The following is a 16,710-nucleotide window of genomic DNA, read 5'->3' as shown; positions in this document are numbered from 1 at the left end:
TGTAAACTTGGTGATATCAGTATTTATTTTAGTGCTCTACACCTTTGTTGTAACAAAATGGCATACTTTCTATGTTCTATAGCAAGTCAAGTAGACAGAACCTCTGAACTACAATCTGAACAAGAATTATTTTGCATAACTTTGTTTAATAACTTATCAAATGACAACGATTTGTAATTTAATATGATTATTTACATAATTGCTCAAGTTCATTGTCAGTTCTTGATGAACGGTAACAATTTGCACACTCATGTTCACATTAATAGCGTATTCCAAACAACTCATTGTCTGGAATATTGTAACTTCCTATAATAGTTAACATAAACAAACAAAATTCCTGGGCATATTCTTGTGAATTTATAGTGAATTTAATAAATTGGTATAGACATCCAGGGCCGTATTTATACTCTGGTTGCGCCGAATTTGCGTCGTTTTTTTCGACGCAAATTCGACGCTAAACTAACGCCAACTAACGCCATATTTATACTATGGCGTTAGACGCTTCGGGCGCCAAAGTGCCCGGAGTGTGCGCCATTTTTTAGCGTGAACCCCTTCCTTGCGTTAATGATATGCAAGGGAGACGTTCCCGTCTTAAAAAATGACTCCCAGGCCTTTACGTGGTATTTATACTCCCGGGCAAAAATGACGCCCGGGAGTGGGCGTGGCCAAAAACGGCGCATTTGCTCCGCTTTTTAACGCCTGGGTCAGGGATGGCGTTAAGGGACAAGTGGGCTCAAAATTAGCCCGGAGTGCCCTCCCCTGCCCCCAGGCACCCCCCCTGCCACCCTTGCCCACCCCAGGAGGACACCCAAGGACGGAGGGACCCATCCCATGGACATTAAGGTAAGTTCAGGTAAGTATTTTTTTTTAATTTTTTGTGGCATAGGGGGGCCTGATTTGTGCCCCCCTACATGCCACTATGCCCAATGACCATGCCCAGGGGATATAAGTCCCCTGGGCATGGCCATTGGGCAAGGGGGCATGACTCCTATCTTTACAATGATAGGAGTCATGTTGATGGGGGATGGGCGTCGAAAAAAAATGGCGCAAGTCGGGTTACGACGATTTTTTAGCGTCAACCTGACTTGCGCCATTTTAAGACGCCCTAACGTCATTTTTTCCCAACGCCGGAGCTGCCTGGTCTACGTGGTTTTTTTCCACGCACACCAGGCAGCGCCGGTCTGATTGCGCCGTCTAACGCCATTCCATAAATACGGCGCCCGCATGGCGCTTCAGAATGGCGTTAGACGGCGCAAAATTTTTTGACGCTAAACTGCGTTAGCGCAGTTTAGCGTCAAAAAGTATAAATATGGGCCCCAGAGTGTCATGTATAGCGTGATATAACACACCTGTTTATTAGCCTGCACCAAACTGAGTAGAGTTGACAGTGCCTTGAATTTTCAGAGCAACTGAAAATACCTGGAATAGAAAATGGAACATTGATAAATACATTACAATAACAATCAACTCCAGAAGTGTTAAACATGACATCTACCATACCATCTTCTTCTTCTACTGTTAGCTTTTTCTGTGCTTTTTTCTTTTCTTTTGCGCCTATGTTTTTCAGACATGTTTTGTCAGATGGATATACAGAGAAAAATACGGGTAGTGGTGGTGGAATGGGTGCACTTCCTATGAGTTAAAGAAGTACAATCAATGATCGTTCATGTTGAGTATAGTCCAGTGTAGGATAGAACTGAGTGGTGATGTATGCTCTACTACCCAAAAGCATAAAATAGTGTCCACCTGTGACACCATGTATATATTTCTAAAGATACTGCAGCACTCCAAAATAGTTCATAATCAACAAGCCATTCAGATGAGTTTAGTTGTAGTAGGTTCCTGTGGGGCAGACAATGTTACAGTGCAGGTTGTATGTTGGAGCAATGGGACAGAAGCCTTTCATTCCAGGGACCGCTAACACATTTAACAAAGAAGAGGCTACTATACCACAATCATAAAGAAAACAATACAATTGAGACTATTGGATTTGAAATGTTTCTTCATTTCATAAGGGATTCACATTCTTTATCTAAGCATAACTTTTTGAATGCATTCATTACACTTAATGAAAAAGGGACGGAGTTGTAGCTTTCTGCAAAACAATCTTCACATCCTTGTTTCTCAGGCTGTAGATCATGGGGTTCAGCACTGGAGGGGTCATGGGGTAAAACACGGAGATGACGTTGTCCTGATTTGCAGACTTGGGTTTCATGTACATGGATATGGCAGTGCTGTAAAATATGAGGACAACAACCATGTGAGAGGCACATGTGGAGAAAGTCTTACTTCGGCATTCAGACGAGCGAATTGCTAAGATGACATTTATGATGCAGATGTAGGTGACGAGAACGAAGAGGCTTGGGATAACCAGCACTATAAGTCCACCAACAAAAATCACCATGTCAGGCACCCTGGTGTCTACACATATCATCTTTACTAGTGTTGTGGACTCACAAAAGAAATGATCAATAATATTATGTCCACAGAAAGGCAACCTTATTATTGAAAACACACCCATGAAGGCCATCACATTCCCATTTAGCCAGCAGCAAACCACCATTGTGATACAAACATACCTTCTCATAATAGCTGTGTAATGCAAAGGAAAAGATATGGCTATATAACGGTCATATGACATAACTGCTAAAAGGACACATTCTGTATTAGCAAAAAGTAGGTATGCGTACATTTGAGTAGCACATTCTGAAAAGCTGATTTTTCCCCCAAAGATAAGTTGAACAAGCATGTTAGGTACAATAACTGATGAATAGCAGACATCTATGAAGGAGAGGTTGCACAAGAAAAAATACATTGGGGTGTGAAGTTTAGGATCATAGATGCAGACTGTGATCAGGATCATGTTTCCAATGAAAGTGACCAAATATATAGAGAAGAATAACACAAAAAGAAAGATCTGTATTGTAGGATTCTCAGACAGTCCCAGGAGCAAGAAGCTAGTTACTGAGCTGCCATTCATTGTTCTCATTTACTTGGTGATGTCTTGTCTGTGGAGGAATTAGAACATATACATAGCAAACAGATGGTTAATCAATTTTGAAAACAACACATGCAATTCATTTACATCACAGTACCATGATGATCTGATCTAAATAATATCCAGAATATGATAATGTGTGTCATAAGGCTCATACAGATATAACATTGTGTTCTTCAGTATACAGCAATGTTGCCTCTTCCCTTTCTGCATTGCATTGTGCCCCTTCTTCTAGAACAGGGGATGCTCACCTGGTTGAAGACACGGGGCAGTAAGCCACAATTATGAAATTTCACCATTTGATTTTGGCATTCTTTGGCTGAACTTTTGTTGCCCTAAAAAATTAGGACCAAGAGCAACCTTTTTGCTCTTGGCCCCCAGGGTAGGTACTGGCAAGTGGTTCATCTGTTGCTCAGGGTGATTGTGTCAGATTAGAGACGCAAAACTAAACAGTGAGAACTATAACACTCAATAATACATCCAACTCTACACCCTATAATGAGAAAGGTATTTTTTTACCCTACACACGGCACAACACAATGAGACAATATTTAATATATGTATGATGAATGTAACATCAAACATATGTCGATGGGGCAACACTTCTTGAGGGAAAGGTAAACTGATTCAGACTTACTCGTGGTATCATGGGAAGCTTGTCGATCTTTCAGTGACCCGGAAGGCAGTGACTCTCTTTTATAGGACTGATTCTTTCAAAATAGTCTCTAGCAATGTTCATACTCTAATCCCTCCACACATGGGAAGCAGAATGCTTTAAACTTGTGTAAGCCATCACAGTACAGAGCAGAGCTCAACCCTGTCTTCTCTTGAAATAGTTATGGAGGAACAGGTGAATGCCATCAGGCTGAGTGATTGCCATAGGTCTTTCCTTCATAGGATCAGCAAACCCTCTACACAAACGAAGAGTCTGGCCTACACACAGGTTGTTACAATGGAACAAGGATTCTATTGGATGATTAAAGATGATCCCAGACCCCACACTCTGGGTTTCCTTGGTAAAAACAATAGTGGAATTCAAAGGCTACTGGCACACTTGTAAGTACTAGACAAGTTCAATCTTGGAATACAACTGCAGGGTATGAGTTGGTATAGTTTCTGAGCTGCACACCTCAGGACGCATGTTGGGCCCATTACAAGTGGCAGGAAGGTTGTCCACTTAAGGACACTTGCAGTTCTGGCTTGCAGCTATGACCATCATCTCCAGGAGGGAAGGAGTCAGAGATCACTTCAAAGCCCAGTAAGTATGCCAGGGTTGGGCACTCATGGAGAGGGGGACAGTGTCTACAAGGCTTAGGCAGCTTTGCTCCTCCTTGTAGAAGGCTGACTGGCTTGTAGTGGGTACCAAGAGGTACTTACACCTTGTAAAAAGCCCAGGTATCCCTTATTAGTGTAGAGGGGTGTCTAGCAGCTTAGGCTGATAGAAAAGGTAGCTTAGCAGAGCAGCTTAGGATGAACTAGGAGACGAGTGAAGCTCCTACAGTACCACTAGTGTCACTTGCACAATATCATAAGAAAACCAAATACACAGATATACTAAAAATAAAGGTACTTTGGCCCATATTTATACTTTTTGACGCTAAACTGCGCTAACGCAGTTTAGCGTCAAAAAGTTTTGCGCCGTCTAACGCCATTCTGAAGCGCCATGCGGGCGCCGTATTTATGGAATGGCGTTAGACGGCGCAATCAGACCGGCGCTGCCTGGTTTGCGTGGGAAGAAACCACGTAGACCAGACAGCGCCGGCGTAGGGGGAAAATGGCGCATGGCCGTCTTAAAATGGGGCAAGTCAGGTTACGTCGAAAAAATCGTCTTAACCCGACTTGCGCCATTTTTTAACGACGCCCATCCCCCATCAACATGACTCCTATCATTGTAAAGATAGGAGTCATGCCCCCTTGCCCAATGGCCATGCCCAGGGGACTTCTGTCCCCTGGGCATGGTCATTGGGCATAGTGGCATGTAGGGGGGCACAAATCAGGCCCCCCTATGCCACAAAAATAAAATATAAAAAATAAAAAATAAAACTTACCTGAACTTACCTGAATGTCCCTGGGGTGGGTCCCTCCATCCTTGGGGGTCCTCCTGGGGTGGGCAAGGGTGGCAGGGGGGGTCCCTGGGGGCATGGGAGGGCACCTGTGGGCTCATTTTGAGCCCACAGGCCCCTTAACGCCTGCCCTGAGCAGGCGTTAAAAAGTGGCGCAAATGCGCCGTTTTTTGCCACGCCAACTCCCGGGCGTCTCTTTTGCCCGGGAGTATAAATACCACGTAAAGGCCTGGGAGTCATTTTTTAGACGGGAACGCCTCCCTTGCATATCGTTAACGCAAGGAAGGGGTTCACGCTAAAAAATGACGCACATTCCGGGAACTTTGGCGCTATTCGCCTCTAACGCCATAGTATAAATATGGCGTTAGTTGGCGTTAGTTTTGCGTCGAAATTGCGTCAAAAAAAACGACGCAATTTCGGCGCAAACGGAGTATAAATATGGCCCTTTATTTTTACGACAATATGCCAAAGTATCTCAGTGAGTACCCTCAGTATGAGGATAGCAAATATACACAAGATATATGTACACAATACCAAAATATGCAGTAATAGCAATAGAAAACAGTGCAAACAATGTATAGTCACAATAGAATGCAATGGGGGCAATGGGGGCACATAGGGATAGGGGCAACACAAACCATATACTCTAGAAGTGGAATGCGAACCACAAATGGACCCCAAACCTATGTGACCTTGTAGAGGGTCGCTGGGACTGTAAGGAAACAGTGAGGGTTAGAAAAATAGCCCACCCCAAGACCCTGAAAAGTGGGTGCAAAGTGCACCTAAGTTCCCCAAAGAGCACAGAAGTAGTGATAGGGGAATTCTGCAAGGAAGACCAACACCAGCAATGCAACAACGATGGATTTCCTGACGAGAGTACCTGTGGAACAAGGGGACCAAGTCCAAAAGTCACGATCAAGTCGGGAGTGGGCAGATGCCCAGGAAATGCCAGCTGTGGGTGCAAAGAAGCTGCCACTGGATGGTAGAAGCTGTGGATTCTGCAAGAACGACAAGGGCTAGAAACTTCCCCTTTGGAGGATGGATGTACCACCTCGTGAAGAGTCCTGCAGATGTGTTTCCATGCAGAAAGACCACAAACAAGCCTTGCTAGCTGCAAGGGTCATGGTTAAGGTTTTTGGATGCTGCTGTGGCCCAGGAGGGACCAGGATATCGCCAATTGCGTGAGGAGACAGAGGGGGTGTCCAGCAAGACAAAGAGCCCACTCAGAAGCAAGCAGCACCTGGAACAGGCACTCCGAAGTGGAGTGAATCGGTGCTCACCCGAAGTTGCACAAGAGGGTCCCACAAAGCCGGAGGACAACTCAGGAGGTCGTGCAGTGCAGGTTAGAGTGCCGGGGATCCAGGCTTGGCTGTGCACAAAGGAAATCCTGGAAGAGTGCACAGGAGCCGGAGTAGCTGCAAAACACGAGGTTCCCAGCAATGCAGTCTAGCGTGGGGAGGCAAGGACTTACCTCCACCAAACTTGGACTGAAGAGTCACTGGACTGTGGGAGTCACTTGGACAGAGTTGCTAAGTTCAAGGGACCTCACTCGTCGTGCTGAGAGGAGACCCAGAGGACCAGTGATGCAGTTCTTTGGTGCCTGCGGTTGCAGGGGGAAGATTCCGTCGACCCACAGGAGATTTCTTCGGAGCTTCTAGTGCAGAGAGGAGGCAGACTACCCCCACAGCATGCACCACCAGGAAAACAGTCGAGAAGGCGGCAGGATCAGCGTTACAAGGTCGCAGTAGTCGTCTTTGCTACTTTGTTGCAGTTTTGCAGGCTTCCAGCGCGGTCGATTCCTTAGCAGAAGGTGAAGAGAGAGATGCAGAGGATCTCTGATGAGCTCTTGCATTCGTTATCTAAGGAATTCCCAAAAGCAGAGACCCTAAATAGCCAGAAAAGGAGGTTTGGCTACCTAGGAGAGAGGATAGGCTAGCAACACCTGGAGGAGCCTATCAGAAGGAGTCTCTGACATCACCTGCTGGCACTGGCCACTCAGAGCAGTCCAGTGTGCCAGCAACACCTCTGTTTCCAAGATAGCAGAGGTCTGGAGCACACTGGAGGAGCTCTGGGCACCTCCCAGGGGAGGTGCAGGTCAGGGGAGTGGTCACTCCCCTTTCCTTTGTCCAGTTTCGCGCCAGAGCAGGGCTGGGGGATCCCTGAACCGGTGTAGACTGGCTTATGCAGAAATGGGCACCATATGTGCCCATGAAAGTATTTCCAGAGGCTACTCCTCCCAAGCCCTAACACCTTTTTCCAAAGGGAGAGGGTGTAACACCCTCTCTCTGAGGAAGTCCTTTGTTCTGCCTTCCTGGGCCAAGCCTGGCTGGACCCCAGGAGGGCAGAAACCTGTCTGAGGGGTTGGCAGCAGCAGGGAAAGGCAGTTTGGCAGTACCCAGGTCTGTGCTAGAGACTCGGGGGATCATGGAATTGTCTCCCCAATGCCAGGATGGCATTGGGGTGACAATTCCATGATCTTAGACATGTTACATGGCCATGTTCGGAGTTACCATTGTGACGCTATACATATGTCGTGACATATGAATAGTGCACGCGTGTAATGGTGTCCCCGCACTCACAAAGTCCGGGGAATTTGCCCTGAACAATGTGGGGGCACCTTGGCTAGTGCTAGGGTGCCCACACACTAAGTAACTTAGCACCCAACCTTTACCAGGTAAAGGTTAGACATATAGGTGACTTATAAGTTACTTAAGTGCAGTGGTAAATGGCTGTGAAATAACGTGGACGTTATTTCACTCAGGCTGCACTGGCAGGCCTGTGTAAGAATTGTCAGATCTCCCTATGGGTGGCACAAGAAATGCTGCAGCCCATAGGGATCTCCTGGAACCCCAATATCCTGGGTACCTCAGTACCATATACTAGGGAATTATAAGGGTGTTCCAGTATGCCAATGTAAATTGGTGAAATTGGTCACTAGCCTGCTAGTGACAATTTGGAAAGAGAATGAGAGAGCATAACCACTGAGGTTCTGGATAGCAGAGCCTCAGTGAGACAGTTAGTCATAACACAGGTAACACATATAGGGCACACTTATGAGCACTGGGGCCCTGGCTGGCAGGGTCCCAGTGAGACATACAACTAAAACAACATATATACAGTGAAATATGGGGGTAACATGCCAGGCAAGATGGTACTTTCCTACACTCCTCATACGCCACAGTGCAGTTGTTTGTGGTAGGCTTGTTCAGTCTGCTTTCTCTTATGCACCTTTTTCATTTAGACTAGAATTGGACCCTTATTTGTATGGACCTTTCTGTCAGAACACCTCCTCTGCCATTCTCCACTCTCTCAGCCAGCAGGGCAACACCTCATCCAAGGCATGACCTCAGATTCTCGGGATTCTCACAGAGGAGGTAGCAGACTTTGTTAATGATAACTTGTTACCCAAATGGATCGCTGGCTGTCAATGACGATAGCCAAGACCTTATGGATTCCTCCATCAAAGTGGTATCTCCAATGTCGATGTTAAGTCCTGAAACCACGCTTTAGTCCATTTCGTATACTTTTCTTTCCAGTTTGGTGTTGCTTCTCAGAATGGGCCAGGTTGGCCACTTGATCCATCAAGCAGGACACTCACTTTGCATTGAGGATCGCAGGCAAGGAGAGTGGGAGCAGTGCCACTGAAGGTTGTATGTCAGAATTTTACATAAATACAAATTACAAATATCACCCAACAAAAATATGGTGTTCTTAATATTGTATCCAAAAATAGTTTCCTATTGGGTATGGATTTCCTATTATTAGCTGCAATTTGGCAATACTATTTATGTTGGATTATAGGCTGACAAAGATATTCTGGTTACAAATCATACTGGAAGCCATCCATTTTCAGACACAATAAATTAGCAGTGTCTCTCTCACTTTGACATGCATATTCAGTTAACAACTCAAAGTAGTGAATGAAAACCATTTCACGTAATTTGATCTTCATCATGTAGGACATATCTAACATATTATATTAATAAGTATAAGGCACATTTGGGCTGGATAAAAAATTAGTTAGGACCTGATTTCAGAGTACCTGTACTCCAAATGTAGATGTGTCTACTGACCTAGGGGACATCTCTAGTCATTGTCAGGAATTGGGGTGATGATGGTTCCTTGTGTATGAGTTACACGCTTCATAGAAGACTCAGTGAAACCATTACAGTTTGAGTTTCCAATTGGAGTTTGTCTGTTTTCAGATGAGGGCTCTTTCTGGACCTTTCTGCCACATTTGGTGTAATTCCATCCAGTGGTTTTGGAGCTATCACTGTTCAAAATCCCTATGGAAAAAAGAATGGGGAAGATGTGTTTTGGGCCCCACCCATTTTCTCGGCCCGCTTGATGGATCACCCTAAAAATTTCCAGAGAGCAGCTGAAGTGGGCGTGAAAGTGTTTGGTAAAATGTCCTGCAGATTTGTCAAGCACCACCAAAGGGGAGCTCTGTACTCTAGCTGATGGGTATACAGCTTCAGCTCAGAGCAAAGTGCTTTTAAAAAAAGGTTAGATCTCCTGCAGGCATGGACTTAATGACCTAGGAGACCTAGGATACTTAATGAAGCTTTTATTGATGTTGGGGACCAGTTGCATTCTCTGCATCCCCCACAACATTATAAAAAAGCATGGTGGTGACCCTGCCCCTTCTAGAGCTATTTAAAAAGCCTTTTCAGGGTACTTCTTGCAAAGCGAACTGAGTAATACATGAGCAGCTCTTGACGCTCATTTATTACTCCTTTTGTTTCTGTTTTATGTTCAATTTTGATCTTTTTTGGGTGCAACCGGTGCTCACCTGGGGAACTCACACCTTGTTTGAATGTTGGGGGTATTGCCCCTGCCAGCTCCCCATCAATAACCATGCCAGCACCAGTGGGAACCAACAGTTTATTAGATCAGTGGGTGCCTCTGTCCTACCTGAGCACTCACAATGCAAGATTCATTGTGAGCTTTTGGTCAAGTCTCAGGGAGCCTACAGCTCCTTTCATCTCCACTCATGTGAAATCTCTCTATTTGTGGGTGCCCCAGTGCCTACCTACAGCCTCCAGAATGCACCACTTTGTTGGGAGTCACGAGAAGCCTGCCATCCCTTCCACCACTATCCAACTCACTTTATTGCTGGGTCCTCCGGGGCCTACCTGTGGCACCCACAATGCATACTTTGTTGGGGCTGCTGGAGGAGCCCCTGGGCCCCTGCAGCCCCTGTTGACTCCCCAGCGAACACACATTGACCTTTCCTCTGACCAGGTGTGAGAAACTGATTTTCACTACTTCCTCTCAGGCAGAAGCAAACTTGTCTTTTCTGTCTGAGAGAGTGTGGGCAGGATATGCTTCTTCTCTACTGGGCAGAAAACAGAAGGAATGAAGTTCCTTGCACACTGTTAAATATGGCCTCAGGGCTGATGTAATGCATGAGGTGAGCAGCTGCAAACCCGCTCCCCTAATGTTCCAAATGGTCCCAGAGGATGGGGTTTCTGGGGCCTCTTAAAGGTAACTAGGAGTGCCCACAACCCCTACCCTTTTTTAATTTTGTCAGACCATCAGGGACGGGGTCCTTGGGCTGTTAAAATCAGTTCAGTGAAAGAGCGCACAGATATACCCCCTCTCCACATTTAAAAAAAATGAATGTGCTTTGATACCTGGACCCTGACCCACATGAGGGTCATTAGCTTTAATTTGTTTTACTGTGATCCCACTGAGGAAATGCCGAACTGTGGCAATTCTTTTTTAGCTTTTAGTCCTTCTGGGTCTTCTCTACAGTCGCTGAAGGCAGAGTACCCCTGACCTTCCCACATTATATTCTTTGTTAAAATGTTTTCAGGACAGGAGACTAAAGGGCAGATTTAAGGAAAGTGGTGCCCCTTAGCACCCCCCTACTGCCACCATGTATGCTTTGTATCTAAGATACAGCACACAAAGGTGCAGGGTCGGGGGAAATAGAGTCAACATTGTTGATGCTATTGCTGTACTCTTCAGGGTTAGCACCAAAACGTTTGCAATGACCCTGAACAGTACTAAGGCGGCCCATTGTAAACAATTTTAAGGCCTGCTCTAAGCAGGTGTTAAAAGTCCTGAAACAAATGACGCAAATAAATCTTTTAGATTTCCTTGCTCCATATTTTCGCTCCTCCCCAATGGGGGAACGTCCCCTTTGCATACATTATGCCTGCTGCAGGCGTAATGTAGCGCAAAGGATTAAAAGGTGGTGCAATGCATGCTTTGTGCCACTTTGTAAATGTGGCACAATGAAGAAAAGGCCACCTTAGCGCCTCCTTAGTGTAATATAAATGATGCTAAGGCGGTGCTAAAGTGGTGCTAGGCCCTACTAAATCAGGGCCTAAGTCCCCTAGAACTGTAATAGCTGCTGCAACATTTCTTTCCATGTTGTGGTCAACCAATGAGAGTACTTGCTCTGAGAAAGCCTCCTCATTCAACAAGAAGGCTTCATTTTTTAATTTCAAGTCTAGATATACAAAGTTTTCACATCTTAATTTCTCAAAACTGTACTGACTGGATTTACACCATATCACAAAATGCTAACTTGCTGGACGAAGGTCTAGCTTTCTGCCAAATTTGGTGTAATTCCATCCAACCATTTTGTTGTGATACAGTTTATTTTTTCTATGGAAAAAAAATAGTGAATTTCCATTTTGGGACCCCCTTTTTCTCTGAGCCCGCTTGGCGAGATGGAGCTGAGGTAAATGAACTGTTTTTTTTTAAAGTTTCCAGTAGATATGTCAAATGGCACCACAGCAATTAGAGGCCTTTGAGCTGTGGGGGCAGCAGCCAATGGCCCGTGTGACCCCTGCCAGCTCTATCTGCAACCATCCCAGCTGTGCAGGAGCCGGTTTGAATTGATTGCTGCTCTTCTGGAATAGCAGCTTTTGGTTTTGCTTCCACTGGGCAAGATAGCAGACAGGTACTTGATCTTGTCTATACCTGTGTTATTGAAGGCAGGGAACAGCAGTGTCCCATTGGATGTTTCCCCCTGCTGGTTGCCATCATTGCTTCCTGGGAGATGGATTCCAAGTAACTATGGCCCTCATTCTGACCTTGGCGGGCGGCGGAGGCCGCCCGCCAAAGTCCCGCCGTCAGATTACCGTTCCGCGGTCGAAAGACCGCGGCGGTAATTCTGACTTTCCCGCTGGGCTGGCGGGCGGTCGCCTTCAGACCGCCCGCCAGCCCAGCGGGAAAGAGGCTTCCACGATGAAGCCGGCTCGGAATCGAGCCGGCGGAGTGGAAGCTGTGCGACGGGTGCAGTTGCACCCGTCGCGTATTTCACTGTCTGCGCGGCAGACAGTGAAATACATGTAGGGGCCCTCTTACGGGGGCCCCTGCAATGCCCATGCCAGTGGCATGGGCACTGCAGGGGCCCCCAGGGGCCCCGCGACCCCCCCTACCGCCATCCGGATCCCGGCGGTCGGACCGCCGGGATCTGGATGGCGGTAGGGGGGGTCAGAATCCCCGCGGCGGTGCAGCAAGCTGCGCCGCCGTGGAGGATTCTACGGGGCGGCGGTACACTGGCGGGAGCCCGCCAGTGGTGCCGGTCCGACCGCGGCTTTACCGCCGCGGTCGGAATCCCCATTGGAGCACCGCCGGCCTGTCGGCGGTGCTCCCGCGGTCCTCCGCCCTGGCGGTCAAAGACCGCCAGGGTCAGAATGACCACCTATATCTCTTGTCCTAAGTTAACTATGAGGTGCACCCTCTCCATGCACTGCTTGTACTCTCACATAATACATCACACATGACATGTTCTATCACATCATTGCTAACATCCTTAACGCACCATAAATTACATCATTGAGGACAATAGTGTGCACGTCAGGGAATGCACGTTATAGTTATTTTAGGGCACAGGTTATAGTTAGTTGAGATAACTTTAACAAGGAAATTTCATCAGTTTTAACTGACATGTTCACCAAAACTATAGCACCCCACTAACCTTTAATTTTGTCTGTCAAACAATGGAAACAAGGAGAGTCTTGTAAAAAAAACGAATTATATAATGGCTTAGACATTTATATGAGTACTGGATTCTCTTATACCCCTCATGTTCCATAAACATTTCACCAATCCAATTTGGCCACCATTTGTCCTAACATGCTGTTCCAGTGAACAAGCAGCTGTGATAGCAGAAGAGACAGTAGAAAAGGCAAATATTGTTGTTCATCTATTGCCTGGGAACTTTGCATGATGGTTGATTTGCCTCACTCTCATTCAAGCTAGCACCCTGCCTTCCTGCATTGTGCATATTTGGTGATTTTCTCCATTTCCTGCTCACTCCTCTGCAGTGTTTGCACTCGTATATAGCAGGGGCGGCTCATCCATAGGTACGGAGGAGCATCACTCCCTGCCAGCAGTGGCAGCTGCAAGACCTTAAAGAAAAGGATAATAAACTTTGTTTATTATTCTTTTCTTTTAACCCCTTCACTGCCAGGCCTTTTCCCCCTTAGGGGCCAGGCCTTTTTTGGCTATTTGTGGCAGTTTGCGCTTAGGCCCTCATAGCTTTTTCTGCACGTAAGCTACCCACGTCAAATTTGCATCTTTTTTTTCCAACATCCTAGGGATTCTAGAGGTACCCAGAGTTTGTGCGTTCCCCTGTAGGAGATTAAGATATTAGCCAAAATACAGCAAAAATGTATTTAAAAAAAAAAACATGGGAATAAAGGGCTGCAGAAGAAGACTTGCGTGTTGTTCCCTGAAAATTGCATCAACAAAGCATTTGTGGTGCTAAAATCACCATTTTCCCAGATTTTTAGGACCAGAAAACCAAATTTTTCGACAAAATGTTGGCATTTTACGGGGACATACCCCAATTTTACTATTTTTTTTTGCTTTCAGCCTCATTCCAGTTAGTGACAGAAATAGGTGTAAAACCAATGCTGGATCCCAGAAAGCTAAACATTTCTGAAAAGTAGACAAAATTCTGATTTCAGCAATGGGTCATTGGGGTAGATCCTAACAGCTGAAATGAAAAAAATATAAAAATTGAGGTAAAAAAAACCAGCCGTTTTATTCAAAGTTTTACTCTGTAACTTTTTCCTACAATGCCAGATTTTTAAAAGCAATATACCATTACGTCTGCTGGACTCTTCTGGTTGTGGGGATATATAGGGCTTGTAGGTTCATCAAGAGCCCTAGGTACTCATAGCCAATAAATGAGCTGCACTTTGCAATGGGTTTTCCTTGTATGCCAGGTATAAAGCAATTCAGTTGCTGAAATATAAAGAGTGAAAAATAGGTATCAAGGAAACCTTTGTAATTCCACAATGAAAACAAGATAACGTATTGAGAAGCAGTGGGTATTTGCACATCTCTGAATTCCAGGGTGCCCATACCAGCATGTGAATTACAGGGCATTTCTCAAACAGACGTCTTTTTCATACACTATCTAACATTTGGAAGGAAAAAATGTAGAGAAAGACAACAGGCAATAACACTTGTTTTGTTATTCTGTGTTCCCCTAAGTCTCCTGATAAAAATGGTACCTCACTTGCGTGGTTAGGCATAATGCCTGTGCCATGAAACTCAACATGGACACATCACATTTTTACATTGAAAACTGATGTGTTTTTAGGAAAGTGCCGAGCTGTGGATGTTTATCTCTAGCTCAGCCAGCACGTAGGAAAACCTACCAAACCTGTGCATTTTTTAAATCTAGACACATAGGGGAATCCAGGATGGAGTGACTTGGGGGGCTCTCACCAGGTTCTGTTAACCAGAATCCTTTGCGAACCTCAAAATTTGACACAAAAAAATTTTTTCCTCACATTTCAGTGCCAGAAATTCTGGAATCTGAGAGGAGCCACACATTTCTTTCCACCCAGCGTTCCCCCAAGTCTCCCTATAAAAATGGTACCTCACTTGTGTGGGTAGGACTACTGCCCGTGACAGGAAATGACCCAAAACTCAACGTGGGCACATCACATTTTCCCAAATTAAACAGAGCTGTTTTTTGCAAAGTGCCTAGCTGTTGATTTTGGCCTCTAGCTCAGCCGGCACCTATGATAACCTACCAAACCTGTGTATTTTTAAAAACTAGACACCTAGGGGAATCCAAGTTGGGATGACTCGTGGGACTCTCACAGAATCTTTAGCAAACCTCGAAAATTGGCCAAAACATTGCTTTTTCCTCACATTTCGGTGACAGAAAGTTCTGGAATCTGAGAGGAGACACACATTTCCATACACCCAGAGTTCCCCTAAGTTGTAGTGAATCCTAATTTGTTTTAATGGGCTAACAGGAGTTAACTTAGCCATTGGCTTGCGGACTTGTGCCCCCATCATCTAGTGACTTTAAACCTACTTAGCTTGCTCTGTCTTAGCCCATTTAATTATTTTATTCTTCCAAGAAAACTGCCTTGTTTATAGTTAGGCCACTTGTTATGATTTGCATTATCAGTGCCACCGCGTTAAGGCATCAAAATCAAGTGACAAAGACAAACAAACTGTAGGTGTTCACATTTAGGGACTTTCCCTCTTCATGCTTTTGAGGGAATTGTTTATATTAATTGCCGCCCCAAGCATGCCGTTATCTATTGTTATCTATAATGAGTTAGTAACACTTTATAGACGACTAGTCCAGTTCGTAATGGGAACTTTGAACACAACACCAGTGCGTCCTGCTTCACCAGCACCTGGTGGATACCAATTGGCTACTGGGATTAATCCACAAACAGTGCATACTATCATAGGTAAAATACCCACAGAACGAGAGAAAATACCCTTCTGGATAGCCCAGAAAACAAATCAGCTGGAAGCTGTCTTTCCCCATACGGGACCACAGGAAAAACATAGACTTCTCACAATGTGCTTGCCCTTCGGGATGGTTCCCTCGGTGGATGACTGCGCTACATGGGATACAGTCTTCGCTGCTATATATACTATCACACATGGTACCCCGACACTTGCCCTATTTCCGGAAGTGTTAAAACAAATACAGAATGAGCACGAGTTGCACCAGCCTTAGATTTGGGGATGAAATTAAAGAGTAATTTTGGTGCAGTTTCCTCAATAATACTCAGTAACATTAAAGGGGAAGCAGTAGCACTGGCTATATGCCAGCATCTCCGATAAACTCTACAATTGGAACAGGAGAGACAGTTACCAAAAATAATTTCCGACACCTATACTAGTATAGGGTGGGATAGTTTGGGAGCCAAACCAAAGAAGTTGGAATTACAAAGTGCCACGCTTAATGAAGGTACAAAGCAGGCACAAGAGGGTTCAAAAAAACTGCTGGGAAAAACAAAAAGAATTTAAGGATAGACGAAATAGGAGAGCTGATTCTCCATACCCGCAGATCTCCGAAAGGAGATTCAATCTCAGAAAAATGCTAGTACACTTGAGAACATTGTTGAAGAACAAGACGTGGGCAGTGACACTGTTAGACAGTGCAGAGGAGGTCACAATATGTCGCCAGAGTCTGAAAGATCATCTGGATGAGACAGCAACTAGCGATTTTATTGCAGTTGAGACTGCTGACGGCCGAGTTCTCCCACCCGACAGGGTTTATGATTTAAAAATTCAAATAGAGAGACGTAGAGCGCACCATTGGTGTGATATTCTGGGATGAACTTACTAGTGATATCCTGTTGGCCGAAAGAGACTGGCCACCGGAGCACGTCCGTAAGCTCCCACATGGGGAATATG

Source organism: Pleurodeles waltl, chromosome 5 (assembly GCF_031143425.1).
Source record: "Pleurodeles waltl isolate 20211129_DDA chromosome 5, aPleWal1.hap1.20221129, whole genome shotgun sequence".
Taxonomy (NCBI): domain Eukaryota; kingdom Metazoa; phylum Chordata; class Amphibia; order Caudata; family Salamandridae; genus Pleurodeles; species Pleurodeles waltl.
This window is presented reverse-complemented; position numbering follows the sequence as displayed.